This window comes from Sorex araneus, chromosome 7 (genome assembly GCF_027595985.1).
Source record: "Sorex araneus isolate mSorAra2 chromosome 7, mSorAra2.pri, whole genome shotgun sequence".
Classification (NCBI taxonomy): Eukaryota; Metazoa; Chordata; class Mammalia; order Eulipotyphla; family Soricidae; genus Sorex; species Sorex araneus.
Window position 1 is genome coordinate 9,430,419 of NC_073308.1, and position 19,445 is coordinate 9,449,863.

Genomic DNA, 19,445 nt, shown 5'->3' on the forward strand with positions numbered 1-19,445 from the left:
TGCTGGCCCAGCCGGGGCGGCCCAGGCCATGGGGCAGACGAAAGAGGAAACAAGGGCCAAGCCGGTTGATTTATCAGTTGCCTTTTATTCCATTCTCTCCACACGCCCATTCCAATCTCTCTGAGCTCCCCATCCTAGTCTCACACTGCCCCTCATTCCCATCTCCTCCCATCTCTCCCACTCTTCTCTCTTCCTTCCTAGCCCCTCATTCCTCAATCCCAGCTCTCTGCCTTCTGACTGCTACTTGACTCTCTCGGCCCAAGCTATACCCAGAAAAACTCAACATAAGAAAGCCCCTCCTGAGGAGCCACCAGGTTCAAAGGAAATACCACCTAGAGGTATTCCAAAGTCCTTCCTGAATGCCCACAGGCAAAATACCTCTTAAGGTGTTTTTCTCCTTTCCTCAGTCCAAAAACTCAATTAAAATCTTAATACTTGTTATTTTGTATGAACACAGTAAGAAATACATTGAGGCTTGCAGGGCAGCTCTCCTGGCAACATCTTGCCACAGACTCAGACTACAGTGTTCAGGTCAGATTAATCATTCCTAACCCTAGCAGGGTCTGAATCTAGTTATTACTTTTTGGATCATGACAGCATTTGTCCACGACCAAACTCTTAACTTATAGTTAAGCACTAGGCACTTTGGCCAGGCCCATCTCGATGACAGGGTAGCACATAACTCACCGCTTGCCTTGGGTCCATCCCATCCTTCTTTGGGACCCTTCCTTTGGGGGTGCTAGGAAGTAAGGGCAGCTGAGGCTTAGGTGGAGAGAACAGATGCCCAGGAGGAAATTATCATGTAGAGTCAAATGACTCCCAGGTTACAAAAGCATAGCATTTACTACTGTCTTCCTGAGCCCATACAAAAGGACATGGCTCTGAATAAACTATGCAAAGGACTCAAGAAAAAGAGAAAAACAACATTTAAAAGTCAACAGAGCACAAAGAAAGAAGTTACAAATAAACACAGAGGAAAGGGAGCACTGTCATGGGAACAACCCAATAAACCTAAACTACCTGAGGCTTTGTTATCCTACATAGTACTATTAGAGTTTTTGGTGCATTAATAAAAGATGAACATAGATTTCAAAAGTATCAATATTAAATAGAAATCATAGGTACTGGAGCCATAGTATAGTGGGTACAGTATTTACCTTGCATGCGATTAACCTGGATTTGGTCCCTGACTGTAGGATAACATAGCCTCAGGTAGTTTAGGTTTATTGGGTTACTCCCATTACAGTGCTCCTATTCCTCTTTGTTTATTTGTAGCTTCTTTCTTAGTGTTCTGTTGACTTGTAAATAATGTTTTTCTCTTCTCCTTGAGTCCTTTGCATAGTTTATTAAGAGCAAGTCCTTTTTGTATGGACACAGGAAGACTTAACAAATGTTATGCTTTTGTAACCTGGGAGTCATTTGACTCTACATGATATTTTCCTCCAGGGCATCTGTTCTCTTGACCTAAGCCTCAGCTGCCCTTACTTCCTAGCATCCCCAAAGCAGGGTCCCGACGACGTGGGACAAGAAGGACCCAGGGCAAGCAGTGAGTTGTGTGCTACCCTGGCATCGAGATGGGCCTGGCCAAAGTGCCTAATGCTTAACTATAAGTTAAGAGTTTGATCATGGACAAATGCTGTCATGATCCAAACAGTGATACTAGATTCGGACCCTGCTAGGGTGAGGAATGATTAATCTGACCTGAGTGCTGTGGTCTGAGCCTGTGGCAAGATGTTGCCAGGAGAGCTGCCTTGCAAACCTCAATGTATCTCTTGCTATGTCCATGCAAAAATAACTAGTATTAAGATGTTAATGAGTGTTTGGAATGGGGAGAGGAAAAAAAACCCTTAAGAGGTATTTTGCCTACCAGCCCTCAGGAAGGGCTTTCTTATGTTGATTTTGCTACCTGGCTGGGTGTAGCCTAGAGGGCAAGGTGGGAGAGACAAGTAGGAGAGAGACAGAGAGAAAGAAGCAGCAGTTGATCCAGAGAGAGGACGGAGCTGGGAGTGCGGGAGATGAGAAAGATTGAAGATTGAATAAGTTTGGTAACTAATCAGCAACCAGCTTGGTCCTCGTTCTTCCTTCGCCTTTCCTTGACCACTGGCCGTCCCGATCCAGTCCACACACTGCGGTTCCAGGACACCGAACGCGGGCGGTGAGACAGAGCCGCCCGGAGAGCCCGCGAGTGCTCACACCCCTCTGCGAGCTTTAGTTTTTTACAGCTGGCGTCCCTGGGTCCTTCTTGTCCCACGTCGTCGGGACCCTGCTTTGGGGATGCTAGGAAGTAAGGGCAGCTGAGGCTTAGGTCAAGAGAACAGATGCCCTGGAGGAAAATATCATGTAGAGTCAAATGACTCCCAGGTTACAAAAGCATAACATTTGTTAAGTCTTCCTGTGTCCATACAAAAAGGACTTGCTCTGAATAAACTATGCAAAGGACTCAAGGAGAAGAGAAAAACATTATTTACAAGTCAACAGAACACTAAGAAAGAAGCTACAAATAAACAAAGAGGAATAGGAGCACTGTAACGGGAGTAACCCAATAAACCTAAACTACCTGAGGCTATGTTATCCTACACCTGACATCCCATATCGTCCACTGTGCAAAACCAGAAATAAATCCTGATTGCAAATCTCAGGAGTAACACCTGAGCATTGATAGGTGTGGCCTAAAGAAAACTAAACAAAGAAGACAGAAAACGTGGCCTAATTCTCAGATAAATTTAAACTGAAAGGATTTCCTCCAGGTATGATATGGTAAGAGAGACATTTCCCCCATAAGCCTACGGAAATGCCTCCTTTCAGCCTTTCATATAAACCTGAGATGGACATTCTAATCTGTCCCACAAAGCTTAGAATTTGTAACCCAAAACCTCCACACTCCACAATCATGCTCCCAGCTGGACTCCACTGCTTGGGATATGCCTCATCCAGAAATTAATCTGCTGAAAAACTCAGGTATGTGGGTTTTGTGACTAAATCTCCAGGCTTTCAGGAGCTGGGAATGGGCTACTCCCCTACTTCAGAAGCCCAGAAGTCATGCACACACCCCAAAGCCTCCGTCCAGTTAAAAATTTAACTCTAGTTCTATCACCCCCATATACACTTTGCACTTCCCAGAGCACACAGCTGTGAATGACAGCTCAAACTCTGTAACACTGATAAACTAGGGGTAGCACAGCAGATTGGATGGGATGTAATGTAGAAGGCAACCAATCTTGATCAATAATATAGATATGCACAACTATTTATCTATATCTATATCTCTCTTTCTATAGATACACACAGAAGGCCTTGGGGGTGCAAGGTGAGGGTAAACAGGGACAGGAGGACAAGTCAATGCTTGGAAGCTTCCCACAAGTGTGTGAGGAGTGAAGGGCACATAATAAAGGGCACATAATAAATATACCAGACTACCTAGGCCATTGTTTCTTCGAGCTCATTAAACATCCTCACAATGATTTCACCAAAGTCATCAAGGATTTACCAAGCTGGTTGGGGCTGTTTGAACCCTCATCTCTGTTCTTGTTTTTGCTCACTGAGTGGGCTTCTATGTGTCTTCTCTGATGTGTTTTCTGTGCTCCTACTATGCTGTGAATAGTGAGAAACTTGGGGGAGCTGGGGAATCTGCCCACCCCCACTCCCCTTCTGGAAAGGCCTTGGAGTTGTGAGTCAAGAGATGGATCTACCTGGAAGGGTGTGGTAGTGTACAGAGGTTCAGCAGCCGCTGAGTTGGGTCCCCTGGTGAGATGGAGATCTGGTGTGGGTCTGTTTGGGAGGATTTTGTTTGGCTCCTAGTGGTTGGAGTTTTTCTCCATCTTATTTTTATTGTTAATTTCCACTTTTATCATATTGTGATCTGAGAGGCTGCTTGGCATGATTTCTACTTTTGTAAATTTATATATGTTACATTATGCCCTAGTATATGGTCTAGCCTGGAGCATATGCACGAGAATGTGTTTTTGGCTTTCTGAGGACAGAAGTTGTGTATGTCAGTCCAGTTACTCAAACTCATCATTTAGAGCTCTTGTATCTTTATTGGTATTTTGGTTGATCTGTCCAATGATGAAAGTGGAGTGTTGAAGTCTTCACTATTATTGAGATTCTACCACTGTGTTTCCTTAGTTCGTTGAGCAGACATTTTATATATTTTGCTGTCCCTTTATTTGATGCAAATATGTTGGTAAGAGTTAGTATTTCTTGATCCCTTTCACCAATAAATAGTCTGTACCTATATCTAATTATTGGTGGGGGCTGGGGGTGGGGCTGGATATTTTGGGTCTGATATGGGCATGGCTGCCTCCTCCTTTCTTTAGTCTACTCTTGGATTGTATGATTATCATCCTTTTACTTTGGGTTATCATGTGAATCTAGGCATGTACTTATCAGCAACAAACAGATGGGTTTTGTTTCCCAATTCATCCAGTAATCCCATGCCTTTCAGTGGGAAAGATTAGTTATTGACATTCAGAAATATTATTTATATAAAGGGTCGTTTATAGAAGCTGCCATTTTTCTGTGTGTGGGATTAAGTTATCTTTGTTTTTGGTCATTTGTGGGAATTCTTCCCTATAACAAAAAAAACTCAAGGTTGGGATCTGCCCCTAAGTAAAAATACTTTAGATCTTATAATGCACAAATATATGCAGGAAAGAACAGATAGCAGATAACTGGCCCTCATCCAGCTGCACACGAGTCAGACAAGTATAGAATAACATTGTTTAGCGCTTTTAACTGTAAAAGCTACATGGGTAGGGGCTGGAGCGTTAGCACAGCAGGTAGGGCGTTTGTCTTGCACATGGCTGACCCGGATTCGATTCCCAGCATCCCATATGGTCCGTTGAGCATCGCCAGGGGTAATTCCCGACTGCAGAGCCAGGAGTAACCCCATGTGCATCACTGGGTGTGACCCAAAAAGGAAAAAAAAAAGCTACATGAGCAAAAGCAGAATAGTGAACTCTCAGGATTTTATATTTCAAGGGTGCCTTCTGATAGCTCGTTAAAAAGCACCCCAATGCTGATATTCATGTATGTATTAAATGTCCATGTGCTTACTAACTGTCCTTCATGTCTTCCAGAAATGGCTCACATATGGTAACCCCATGGCCAGCCTGTGAAGCCACTGAGGGCTGTCCAAGAGACCTAAAGTTTGGATAGTCCGTGTGTGTGTCTGTGTGTGTGTGTGTGTCTCTGTCTGTCTGTCTCCTTATGTGTTTGTCTCATTCTCTATGACTGACAGAATGGGAGTCAAAGGTACCAATCTAATTGGCTTTAGGAAAATGGTGATCTCCAGTGTGATCCAGGGAGTACAAGAAAGCGTCTCAGAGAAACAACCTGTGAAGCCACCAAAAAGAGTGAAGTTTGAGGCCCTCCAGCTCATAGAAATAATCTCAAGGTGAATGCAGAACTTCACTGCAGTATCCATATCTACAGGAGAACGGAATAAAGAAATGGAAACGTATTAATGTTAGGGAAAAAAATAATATATTTCAGTCACTCAGACCCTCAGCATTACTGTTGGAGCTTATACCCAGACCAAGGCCTTGTTAACACAGCATTTCCCTTGGCTCCCAGATCTTGGTAGTTTTAATTCCAGATCTGGGAAAGAATTAGATTTAGTTTTAAAGCAAAGATATTCTCAAATGGGAGAAGTTCCTCCCCAAATTATAAAACCTTGGTCCATAGTCATAACAGCTTTGTTGCCAAAAGACTGAGCAGTTAAGGATGAAATTGAGGGAGTCTAGAAAGAGAATGAGAGCATCCATGCCAATGAGCAGGAGGAGAGCTGGGGCTCTCATCTCTTTTTATTATTATTATTTTATTTTATTTATTTTTAAAGGTTTTGTGTGTGTTTATTTTTTTAATTTTTTAATTAGAGAATCACTATGAGGTACAGTTACGAACTTATGAAATTTCGTGTTTGCATTTCAGTCATACAGTGATCGTTTACATCCCTCCACCAGTGCCCATTCTCCTCCACCAACATTCCCAGTATCTCTCTCACCATCCCCACCCCATTCCACACCACCCTACCTTGCCTCTGCAGCAGGGCATTCCCTTTTGTTCTCTCTCCTTTTGAGTGTTGTAGTTTGCAATAGAGGTATTGAATGGCCTTCATGTTTGGTCTATAGTCTACTTTGAGCTCACATCTTTCAACCCAAATGGATTCTCCCAACATCCTCTAATAGGTGCTCCCTTCTCTATCTCAGATGCCTATTCCCCCAGCATGTGAGGCCAGTTTCCAAGCTGTGAAGCAGACCTCCTGGTCCTTATCTCTACTACTCTTAGGTGTTAGTCTCCCATTCTGTTACTTTATATTCCACTGATGAGTGTGATCTTTCTATGTCTGTCTCTCTTTCTGACTCATTTCACTTAACATGACACGTTTCATGTTGATCCACTTATATGCAAAGTTCATGACTTCATCTTTTATAACAGCTGCACAGTATTTCATTGTGTAGATGTACCAAAGTTTCTTTAACCAGTCATCTGTTTTTGGGCACTCGGGTAATTTCCAAATTTTGGCTATTGTAAACAGTGCTGCAATGAACATACAAATGCAGATGTCATTTCTACTATACCTTTTTGCCTCTCTGGTATATATTCCCAGGAGTGGTATTGCTGGGTCAAATGAGAACTCAATTTCAAAATGCTACTTCAAGAAATAAAAGAGGACATGAGGAAATGGAAAGATACCCCCTGCTCATGAATTGGGAGAATTAACATTGTCAAAATGGCAATGCTCCCGAAAGCATTGTACGAATTCAATGTGATCCCTATAAGGATACCATGTCATTATTCAAAGAAATAGAGCAAACACTCCTGAAATTCATATGGAATATAAGCCCCCACGAATAGCTAAAGCAATTTTGGGGAAAAAGAAGATGGGAGGAATCACCCTTCCCAACCTCAATCTCTCCTACAAAGTGATAATAATTAAAACAGCATGGTACTGGAACAAAGGAAGAACCGCAGACCAATGGGACAGGGAGGAATATCCTGACACACACCCTCAAATATATGATCATCTAATCTTTGATAAGAGAGCAAGAAATGTGAAGTGAAGCAAGGAAAGCCTCTTCAACATATGGTGCTGGCAAAATGGACAGCTACATGCAAAAAGAATGGGCTCAAATCTCTACCTAACACCATGTACAAAAGTCAGGTCAAAGTGCATTAAAGATCTCAACATCAGACCAGAATCTATAAGGTACATGGAAGACAAGGTTGGCAAAACTCTCCACGACATTGAAGCTAAAGGTATCTTCAAAGATGACATGCCACTGGCCGAGAAAGTGAAAACAGAGATAAACAAACGGGACTATCTTAAACTAAGAAGCTTCTGCACCTCAAAAGAAACAGTGACCAAAATACAGTCTATAGAATGGGAAAGGATAATCACCCAATACCCATCTGATAAGGAGTTGATATCAAGGATATACAAGGCATTGGTTGAACTCTATAAGAAGAAAACATCCAACCCCATCAGAAAATGGGGGGTGGAAATGAACAGAAATTTTCTCAAGGAAAAATTCCAAATGGCTAAAAGACACATGAGAAAATGCTTTTCATCATTAATCATCAAGGAGATGCAGATTAAAACAACAATGAGATATCACCTCACACCACAGAGACTGGCCATATCAAAAAGAACAAAAGCAACCAGTGTTGGCGCAAATGTGGGGAGAAAGGGACTCTCCTTCACTGCTGGTGGGAATGCCGACTGCTCCAGCCCTTTCGGAAAACAATATGGACTATTCTCCAAAAATTAGAAATTGGGATCTCAGCTCTTAAGGCTCACAACCTCGGTGCTGGAGGGCGATGGGAAGGAGAAACTCATTACTGTGTGGCTCCCAAATAAGCTCTTAAATAAGTTACTGAGGCAGGCAGATAGAAAGGAGGGCCCATGGCAATGGAATTTCTGAGAAGCAATAAATCCAATAGCCCTGAAGTTGTAAGAATTAAGGCCTCTGGGGCTGGAGCGATAGCACAGTGGGTAGGGTGTTTGCCTTGTACACAGCCGACCCAGGTTCTATTCCCAGCACCCCATATGGTCCTCTGAGCACTTCCAGGAGTAATTCCTGAGTGCAGAGTCAGGAGTAACCCCTGTGCATCACCGGGTGTGACCACAGCCAGTCTCTGTGGTGTGAGGTGGTATCTCATTGTTGTTCTAATCTGCATTTTCCTGATGATTAATGATGAAGAGCATTTTCTCATGAGTCTTTTACCCATTTGGATTTCTATATTTTATATTCTATATTTATTGTAAAAGGTGCCAACTGTAACCAAATAATAGTCTAAAAACTACAAAGGATGAAAAAATAGCAAAATTTTCTCACAGGCTAAAGCCAATCTCAATTAGAAATTAGGCTATTTTACAAAAAACAGAGGTGTGAAACTACCTGCCTGCCTACGTCCCTGTGGGCAGTCTTATATCAGGCAGTAGGGTTAAACTTAGCGAAAAATATTAAGGTGAGTAATACTTTTGATTGAGAAGTATGGTATTTGTGAAATGATGAGTTATTATTGAGAAAAATTGAAATGTTTTTAAATGATAAAATTATTTAAGTATTAAAATATATTAAAGTATTTTTCAGGCCAGATTTCGAACCTTGAATCAACTCCTTTATATATGTTCAATTTGTTAGTCTTTCTGAACCTCCTGTTTTTTCCTTTAAAAAGAAGATAAGGGGACTGGAGTGATATCACAGCAGGGAAGGGCGTTTGCCTTGCACGCGGCCGACCTGGGTTCAATTCCCAGCATCCCATATGGTCCTCCAAGCACCCCCAGGAGTAACTCCTGACTGCAAAGCCAAGAGTAACCCCTGTGCATCACCAGGTGTGACCCAAAAAGCAAAATAAATAAATAAATAAATAAAATGAAGATAATATCTTCTAGTGTTTTTCTTGAGCTTTGTTCTTGCTGGAGCTTCTTTTGGAAGGGGATCGGGTCTTCTCTGGTCTGTGCTGGTGCCAGGTAAAGGTTTAATCATGCCCTAGTTCCTGAATCCACTGTTTTCCAAAGTGGAATGTTTTAAAAACAAGCTCTCAAGTCTTTCATTCAGCATTCACCTGGGGAACTAGTTTTTTTCAAACTAATTGTAAGTCAGTTTGCCTAAAATAACTATGTCAATATGGTCTATCTTGCTGCCAGACCCTAAGTCAAACCTATTTGTAGGATGGACAGATAGTACAGCGAGGGACTGTTTGCCTTGCATGCAATCCCCGGCATCCCATATGGTCCCCCAAGCACCACCAGGAGTAATTCCTGAGTGCAGAGCCAGAAGTAACCCCTAAGCATCACTGGGTGTGACCCAAAAAGCAAAAGACAAAACGAAACAAAACCTATTTGTGACTTGGAGTATTGCTTGTAGCAACGTATTAAACAGAGCTTGAGAGAAGACTTAACAAAAATCAAACTATTAGAAATCTCAGTTGGTCAGTCCTATCTTGGCATGTTGGAGTTGGGAAGCATTTTCACTTTAAGGTGATTTTAATACGTAATATAATTAGTATAAGTCAGAACTGAAAGACCCCTACTGCTTGGTGGATGAGATGCAACATGGCCTGGACTGTAGCACTGTAGCACTGTTGTCCCATTGTTCATCGATTTGCTGTAGCGGGCACCAGTAACATCTCCATTGTGAGACTTGTCGTTACTGTTTATGGCATATTGAATATGCCACGGGTAGCTTGCCAAGCTCTGCCATGGGGGCAGAATACTCTCTGTAGCTTGCCAGGCTCTTCAAGAGGGACAGAGAAATCAAACCCAGGTTGGCCGTGTGCAAGGCAAACGCCCTACCCGCTGTGCTGGACATCCAGCCAAATATTGGAAGCTCAGAAAAGCACGTTTCTTGAGAACAAAGGAGACCTAGCATTCCTAGAAATGTTCCCATGGATTGTTGGTCTGATTAAGCAAGAAGACCACCTCCCTCAATGACTATACATAGCGCTTATGTCTATAAGGAGAGTACCTTGCCCTTTCCAGTGGGCACCCTACTCGCGAGATGTCTGCCCAACAGCCTTTTCTAATAAAGCTTTCTTGCCCACAGTGGAGTCTGATCTGGTTTTTGGCAGCCTACCGATTATAACATGAGTATCCTAAAATTGATTGAAAACTTTAAAGATTTTATATTTTGGTTATTTCTGAGTATTTTATTTTATTTTTGATTTTTGGGTCACACCTGACGATGCACAGGGGTTACTCCTGGCTCTGCACTCAGGAATTACCCCTGGCCATGCTCAGGGGACCATATGGGATGCTGGGATTTGAACCCGGGTCGGCCGCGTGCAAGGCAAACGCCCTACCCACTGTGCTATCTCTCCAGCCCAATTTCTGAGTATTTTAAATATTGTGTCTGAAAGTTGCTTTAATACTTCTGAAATAAGTAGTCCAGGAAAATAAGGCCTTGAACAAATGCTCCAGATTTATTATAGAAATAAAGACAAATTTTTATGGTAACCTATTCAATTTACAACTTCAGATTCTGTTGTCACTACCACTGTCACTGTCATCCCATTACTCATCGATTTGCTTGAGCGGGCACCAGTAACGTCTCCATCGTGAGACTGGTTGTTACTGTTTTTGCCATATCAAATATGCCATGGGTAGCTTGTCAGGCTCTGCTATGTGGGCGAGATACTCTTGGTAGCCTTCTGGGCTCTCCGAAAGGGGCAAAGCAATCAAACCCTGGGTGGCTACATGCAAGGCCCTACCACTCCAGCCCAGATTCTGTTTAACATTTTGAATTAAACATATTATTAATTCAACATACTGAAAAATGTCTCATCAGCAGACCTAAACTTGTTATTTTGTTCACTTCTAAAAGCATATCTTGCATGTTTCTAAGTAGCCCAATATTACTCATAACAAGACATTCTAAATTATCCAAAGAAATAACTAAGGGAACAGGGAGTATGGTGCTGCCAACAGGTCAACCTGTACCCACAGGGTGAGTACATGAGCAGCCTGCTGGTGCCTTCAGGTTTCCTGGTACCCCAAAATTGCTGCTGTGACTTTGACCAGACCCCAACAACTTGGGACCAAGTTTACCAAGAAATTAATGGCCAAAAGTTAGGTATGTGGGAGCCACACCCACAAACCACCTCTGGCTCAGCTAAACAAGCTCATCTATTGGCCTTATTTCAGAGACCCATAGATAACTCTCAAAAGAGATCAAAAGCCACAGTTAATCTAGGACCCTCGCATGGCTGAACAGACTGGGGTAAATCAAAGGAGAGACAGATTGGCTTGTGCCTACCCAAGCAGACCCCCAACAGTCACTTGGTTCCACAATCCAGACTTACCACCATCTGCCATATCCCCAGCCTGACTCAACCATCTCAGGACGGACCTCACCAATATGCTGAACATTCTGGTATGTGGGTTTTGTGACTGAAATCTCCAAGCTTTCACAGAAAGCTACCACCCCCAACTTCCCAACACACATGGAAGCATTGACAGTCACCCTCATGAACCAATTACGGCACCACCCTGTAAACTCTATTACTGGCCTTGCTTCAGAGACCCATAAGTAAATCTCAAAAGAGATCAAAAGCCAGAAACACAGCAGCAAGTCCCAGAAGATACCACAGAGTCAGAGATCTCTCCGGGCCCCATACCAAGCTATTTCACCAGGTGCATTTTCCCTGCCTACTCCAGATGGACTCGAGTCAGTGTATTGATGAGTACTGGTGGTAGATTCTTTAGGTGTTTGGGTCTGACCTTGTCCGGACCAGGTGCTGTACGCGTCTTTACCAACGAAATGGCTTGTCAGATTTCAGAAGGGAGAACGTTGGGAACGACATATCCATCCTGTGGAATATGGTATGTGGACAGGTGGACATGGCTGTCTAAGCGTTCCGAGTAGAAGTCGTGAATAATTTTCTCCATTGCCTTCTGGAGGATATGATAGATCCATCGGGACATCGGAGGGCAGTCATCTTGGTCTTGTAGTTGGCAAAGGACAGGCAAGCATTGCGAATACTTTTCCCGGCTTCTGCTGCACTGGCCAACACTGCTGCTCTTCTCTCTTTGACGTCTTCCTTTATCGAATCTCTGCATAGCTTTGTGAGCTCGGAAGTTAGTTTGTGGTTGCCTGAGGCTCGCGCCAAACCACGTTGACGAATGAGCTCGAGAGGTTTCCAAAGACAGGCTTCTGTGGCTTTCTCACTCTCGGCATTCTTCGCACAGACATGGAGGTGCTGAACCAGTCGATCGTATTCCTCGTCGATATTGTCAAGGATGGCATCTTCCCACATTGCTGCAGTAATGCTAAAGAGCTCCCAGTTGGGTCCCGTGCCCGCCCGCAGCAGAGGGACAGCTCGGAGCACCCCCGCCCCGCCGGGCAGGTCCCAGTCATTCGCCCACCGCGCCTGATCCCGCCCTCCCGTGTCCAAACAGGTTACGGGGGTGTCCTGTCATTTGGGGGCGTGGCCTCAAAAGTGGGCGTGGCCTGTTTCCGGAGCAGCCGCAGATATTTTTCTTACCATTCCATGCATTGTCCTTTGGCTACAATTGATTGAACCCATTCCTCCGAAGAACTCCCTCATCATCTTAGTTACTATATGTTGATACTCAACTAACCTAGCCTATCCTAACTTCACAAAAACTGTCAATGAACACATCAACTTGCACAGAAAAGTACTGTGTCAAAAGAGCATAGCCAAAAATCATTAGTCGAGGTTCCTCCCAAGTTAACGAGAGCTCCAGATAGTAAAGCCCATAACAACATGAAGAAACTGAGAAAATCCCCACCACTAGGAGAGAGCCAAGAAACTATCTCACTAACCTCAGCAGCGACCTCCCAGAAATACACCCTCCTCTCAGATAGAGAATTCAGAGAGGAAATTGTGAGGATGATTCATGAACTCAACACAATTATGGAACGAACATCCAATAAATTAAGGGAGGATATGGATGCCGCGTTGGAACGCTCCACCAAGATAATCCAGGAAGAAATGAGAGCAGAAATTTCAAAGCTACAAACAGAAGTCACACAACTAAAAGAATCAGTAGATGAAATGAAAAACTCCGTAGGAGCCCTCAATAGTAGAATGACTACAGCCGAAGACAGAATCAGTGAGCTTGAAAATGAGCTGCACAAAGCATATAGACAACAGCAAATAATGGCAAAAGACCTCAAAATGGCTCTAGAGCGAGTTAGAGTCCTAGGGGACGACCTCAGGAGAAACAACATAAGAATCATGGGAGTGCCGGAACCACACGGAACCAATCCCAATGAAAAAAACACCATTAAAGACATCATTGCTAAAAAATTCCCAGAGCTAGAGAATGTGGACATCCAGATCCAAGGAGTCCGAAGGGTGCCAGCTAAAAGGGACCCAAATAGAAAATCCCCAAGGCATATTATAGTCAGAATGATGGATGCCATGGATAGAGACACAATACTGCAAATAGCAAGATCAAAGAAGGAGATCATATACAAAGGCGCACCCCTTAGATTCACAGCAGACCTATCAGAAGAAACCCTCCAAGCCCGAAGACAATGGTGGGATATAGTGAAAAAACTTCATGAAATGAATGCCTCACCAAGAATACTCTACCCGGCTAAACTCTCAGTTAAACTTGAAGGAACCATACATTATTTCATGGACAAGCAACAGCTCAGGAACTTCATAGACTCAAGACCAAATTTAAAAGAAGGACTCAAAGGGCTACTATAAGACAAGGAAAAAGACCTATAAGAACAACAAACCCTACAGAAAAATGGCACAAAATCCCATGACAATAATCTCTCTTAATGTTAAGGGGCTAAATGCACCAATCAAGAGGCATAGAGTGGCAAAATGGATTCGGAAACTAAACCCAACTTTCTGCTGCCTACAAGAAACACATCTGAATAGCCGGAACAAACACAGACTCAAAATCAAAGGATGGAAAACAATCCTGCAAGCAAACAGCCCCCTCAAAAAAAAGCAGGGGTGGCCATACTAGTATCCGATAGCATTGATTTCAGGCTGAAAAAGATCAGAAGGGACAGCAAAGGTCATTTTATATTCATCAAGGGATATGTGCAACAGGAAGAAATCACACTCCTAAATGTATACGCACCTAATGAACGACCAGCGAAATACTTAAAAGAACTCCTAACAGAATTTAAGGAGGACATAACTAGTACCACGATAGTAGTTGGAGATTTCAACACTGCCTTATCACCTCTGGATAGATCGACAAGAACAACACTCAGCAAGGAAATGATGGCCCTGAAGGAAGAAATGGAGGAGACAGGGATAATAGACCTATACAGGGCTACATACCCCCAAAAGAAAGAATACACATTCTTTTCCAGCGCACATGGAACATTTTCCAAAATAGACCATGTTCTGGGCCACAAGTTATACCTTAATAGAATTGGAAAGATAGAAATTGTATCAACTATCTTTTCAGACCATGATGCACTGAAGATGGAAATTAATCATGCACAGACGCGGAGAACCAAATCAAACACTTGGAAATTAAACAACTCACTATTGAACAATGAGTGGGTCACGGAGGAAATCAAGAAAGAAATTAAGAGATACCTCGGAACAAATGAGAATGAAGACACAAGCTACCAGAACCTATGGGACGCAGCTAAAGCTGTGTTAAGGGGAAAATTTATAGCTCTGCAAGCCTTCCTCAGAAAGGAAGAAAGGGCCTATATAGATAGTTTGACTTCGCAGCTCAAGATCTTAGAAGAGGACCAGCAAAAGGAACCCAAACCAGATAGAAGGAAAGAAATAATAAAACTTAGAGCAGAAATTAACGATATGGAAACCCGAAAAACAATCCATAAGATCAATGAAACAAAGAGCTGGTTCTTCAAGAAAATAAATAAGATTGATAAACCGCTAGCAAGACTCACAAAGAAAGAAAGAGAGAAAACCCTAATAAACTGGATCAGAAATGAAAAGGGGGACATCACAACAGAAACCAAGGAGATTCAAAGGATCATCAGAGACTACTTTGAAAGTCTGTATGCCACAAAATAAGAGAACCTAAAAGAAATGGATGAATTCCTTGACTCCTACAACCTCCCAAGACTGAGCCAAGAAGACGTGAAATACCTGAATAGGCCCATAAATATCAAGGAAATCGAAACGGTAATCAAAAGTCTCCCCAAAAACAAAAGGCCAGGTCCAGACGGATTCACTGGCGAATTCTTCCAAACATTCAAAGAAGACTTGTTGCCAGTTCTCCTTAAGCTTTTCCAGGAAATCGGAAAGACAGGAACCCTTCCGAACAGTTTCTATGAGGCACATATCTCCCTAATACCAAAAGCAAACAAAGACACCACTAACAAAGAAAACTATAGACCAATATCCTTGATGAATACCGATGCGAAGATTCTCAACAAAATACTAGCAAATAGAATCCAACAACTCATCAAAAAGATCATACACCATGACCAAGTGGGATTCATCCCAGGGATGCAAGGTTGGTTTAACATTCGGAAATCAATCAACATAATCCATCACATCAACAAAAGTAAAGATAAAAACCATATGATCATATCCATAGATGCAGAAAAAGGATTTGACAAGATCCAACACCCATTCATGATAAAAACTCTCACCAAAATGGGTTTTGGAAGAACTTTTCTCAAGATAGTCAAAGCCATCTACCATGAACCTATGGCAAGCATTATCATCAATGGAGAAAAACTAAGGGCTTTTCCTCTAAGATCGGGGACAAGACAAGGATGTCCACTCTCACCACTTCTATTTAATATAGTACTGGAAGTATTAGCAATAGCCATCAGGCAAGAAAAAGATATTAAGGGGATTCAGATTGGAAAGGAAGAAATCAAGCTCTCACTATTCGCAGACGATATGATGCTATACCTAGAGAAACCTAAAAGCTCTAGTAAGAAACTCTTAGAAACAATGGACATATACAGTAAAGTCGCAGGCTATAAAATCAATACCCAAAAATCCATGGCCTTCCTATATGCAAACAATGAGACAGAGGAAAGGGACATGAAAAAAGCAATCCCGTTCACAATTGTGCCCCAGAAAATCAAATACCTTGGAATCAGCTTAACTAAAGAAGTAAAGGACCTCTACAAAGAAAACTATAAAACGCTACTTCATGAAATAAAAGAGGACATGAGGAAATGGAAAAATATCCCCTGCTCATGGATAGGGAGAATAAACATTGTCAAAATGGCAATACTCCCAAAAGCATTATACAGATTTAACGCAATCCCTATAGGGATACCCATGGCATTCTTCAAAGAAACGGAGCAAGCAATCCTGAAATTTATATGGAAAAATAAACGCCCACGGATAGCTAAAACAATTCTTGGGAAAAAGATGATGGGAGGCATCACCCTTCCCAACCTTAAACTCTACTACAAAGCGGTAACAATTAAAACAGCATGGTACTGGAACAAAAGCAGAACTGCAGACCAATGGAACAGGGTAGAATATCCTCACACACAACCTCAAATGCATGATCATCTAATCTTTGATAAAGGTGCAAGAGATGTGAATTGGAGCAAGGAAAGTCTCTTTAACAAATGGTGCTGGCACAACTGGACAACCACATGCAAAAAAATGGGCTTAGAACTCGATCTGTCACCATGCACAAAAGTCAGATCAAAATGGATTAAAGACCTCAACATCAGACCACAAACCATAAGGTACATTGAAGACAAGGTCGGCAAAACCCTCCAGGATATTGAAGATAAAGGTATCTTCAAAGATGACACGGAACTAAGCAATCTAGTAAAAACAGAGATCAACAAATGGGACTACATTAAACTAAAAAGCTTCTGCACCGCAAAAGAAACAGCGACCAGAATACAAAGACTATCTACAGAATGGGAAAGGATATTTACACAATACCCATCAGATAAGGGGTTGATATCAAGGGTATATAAAGCACTGGTTGAACTCTACAAGAAGAAACATCCAACCCCATCAAAAAATGGGGCGAAGAAATGAACAGAAACTTTCCCAAGGGAGAGATACGAATGGCCAAAAGAAACATGAAAAAGTGCTCTACATCACTAATCATCAGAGAGATGCAGATCAAAACAACCTTGAGATACCACCTCACACCACAGAGGCTAGCACACATCCAAAAGAACAAAAGCAACCGCTGTTGGAGAGGATGTGGGGAGAAAGGGACCCTTCTACACTGCTGGTGGGAATGCTGGCTAGTTCAGCCCTTTTGGAAAACAGTATGGACGATTCTCAAAAAACATGAGGTTGAGCTCCCATTTGACCCAGCAATACCAGAAAAGCCAAAAAGTATAGTCGAAGTGACATATGCACTTATATGTTCACCGCAGCACTGTTTGCAATAGGCAGAATCTGGAAAAAACCCGAGTGCCCTAGAACAGATGACTGGTTGAAGAAACTCTGGTACATCTATACAATGGAATACTATGCAGCTGTTAGAAAAAATGAGGTCATGACGTTTGCATATAAGTGGATCAACATGGAAAGTATCATGCTAAGTGAAATGAGTCAGAAAGAGAGAGACAGACATAGAAAGATTGCACTCATCTGTGGAATATAGAATAATAGACTATAAGACGAACACCCAAGAATAGTAGGAATAAGTACCAGGAGGTTGTCACCATGGCTTGGAGGCTGTTCTCTCATTCTGGGCAACTCAGAGAAGGGAACAGCAAGTAAAATGTGGTTGTTTGTCATGTGGGGGAAAGATGATGCGGGCCAAATATAGACTAGAGACTGAACACAATGGCCACTCAACACCTTTATTGCAAACCACAACACCTAATCAGAGAGAGAGAACAAAAGGGAATACCCTGCCATAGTGGCAGTGTGGGGTGGGGGGAGACGGGACTGGGGAGGGGGGAGGGATGTTGGGTTTACTGGTGGTGGAGAATGGGCACTGGTGAAGGGATGGGTTATCGAACTTTGTAAGGGAGAAACATGAGCACAAAAATGTATAAATCTGTAACTGTACCCTCACGTTGACTCACTAATTAAAAATAAACTATTAATTAAAAAAAAAAGGAGGGACAGTATACTAAGGTAGTTGGCAGGACTCTTGAGAAGCTTACACACAATAATACAGAGAATATTGCACACAATAATAGACAGAATTATATCGTAAAAGACAAGATCAAGACACCACATTAATCTTCTAGTTCCTCTCTAGATACTTGTGAAATCTGACCTTGAGTGCTTCCACTGCTTTTACTTTGAGTGTTTTACTTTGTGTTTTTATATGTAAAGAATGATTGTCAAGTAGATTGATTGCAAAACTTGAAAGTGTGTAGAAAGTATGAAAGAAAAAAAAATATGTTATCCTGGTGCTTAGGAAACCTCAGAAGTTGAGGCATTTCATTTGGAATCTTGGGTTGATATTTACAAATGCTTTGAATTAAATGTAGTGGAGAACTTGGAAAAAAAAAAAGAGCTCCCAGTTGGTGGTCATTCTGGGAGTTGCCTTCTTAGACTTAAATTTTGCAGACTTTTCTCCCCGCTCTGTGAAGTAGAATTTCGCAAGAAGGAGATGGTGGTCCGATCCCGTTTGGAATTTTGGGACAACAGCGACATCGGTCAGGCAAAACCTTCAGTTGAATATGATGTGGTCAATTTCATTGTGGAACTGTCCACCGGGAGACTCCCATGTCCAGTGTTTAGATTTGGCCTTCTGGAACTGTGAGTTACCATCGATGGTCTTGGTCGACATGATGAATTCAGACAACTCATCAATACAATGGCTTGACTTTCACGTGCTACCTGTCTGAATGCAAGGTTCCATCTCAGTGGAAAACCAGCAGGACTGTTCTGTTGTACAAGAAGGGAGACATCCACGACATCGGCAACTATCGCCCAATCTACCTGCTGTCTGTCATCTACAAGTTGTTCACTCGTGTTATCCCAAATAGAATAGGCAGAACACTAGACGGAGGACAACCATGAGAGCAAGCCAGGTTCCAAAGGGGATTCAGCACGATAGACCATATCCACACAGTGACCAAACTCACTGAAGTTTCGTGAGAGTTCAAGATGCCACTCTGTCTAATGTTCATCAACTTAAAGAAGGCCTTCGATTCTGTTGAGACTGAGGTGATCATTGAAGCCCTGGCCAAACAGGGTGTTCAAACTCAGTATATCAAAATTCTCCTCGAGCTGTATTGTGGATTCACCACCAGGATCTCACCATTCTACAAGGAAGTGATCATTGATGTAAAGAGAGGGGTGCGACAGGGTGATACCATTTCACCGAAACTCTTCAGTGCCACCCTCGAGAACATCATGCGATGACTGGAATGAGAAGGAATGGGAGTGAAGATAGATGGTCGGCAACTATACCACCTCCGCTTCGCTAATGACATCGTTCTCATAACACCAAATATTAACCAAGCGGCACAAATGCTGGCCGACTTCGACCACAAGTGTGGAAAGGTCGGATTGCAGCTGAATCTCAACAAGACGATGTTCATGAAAAACGAACT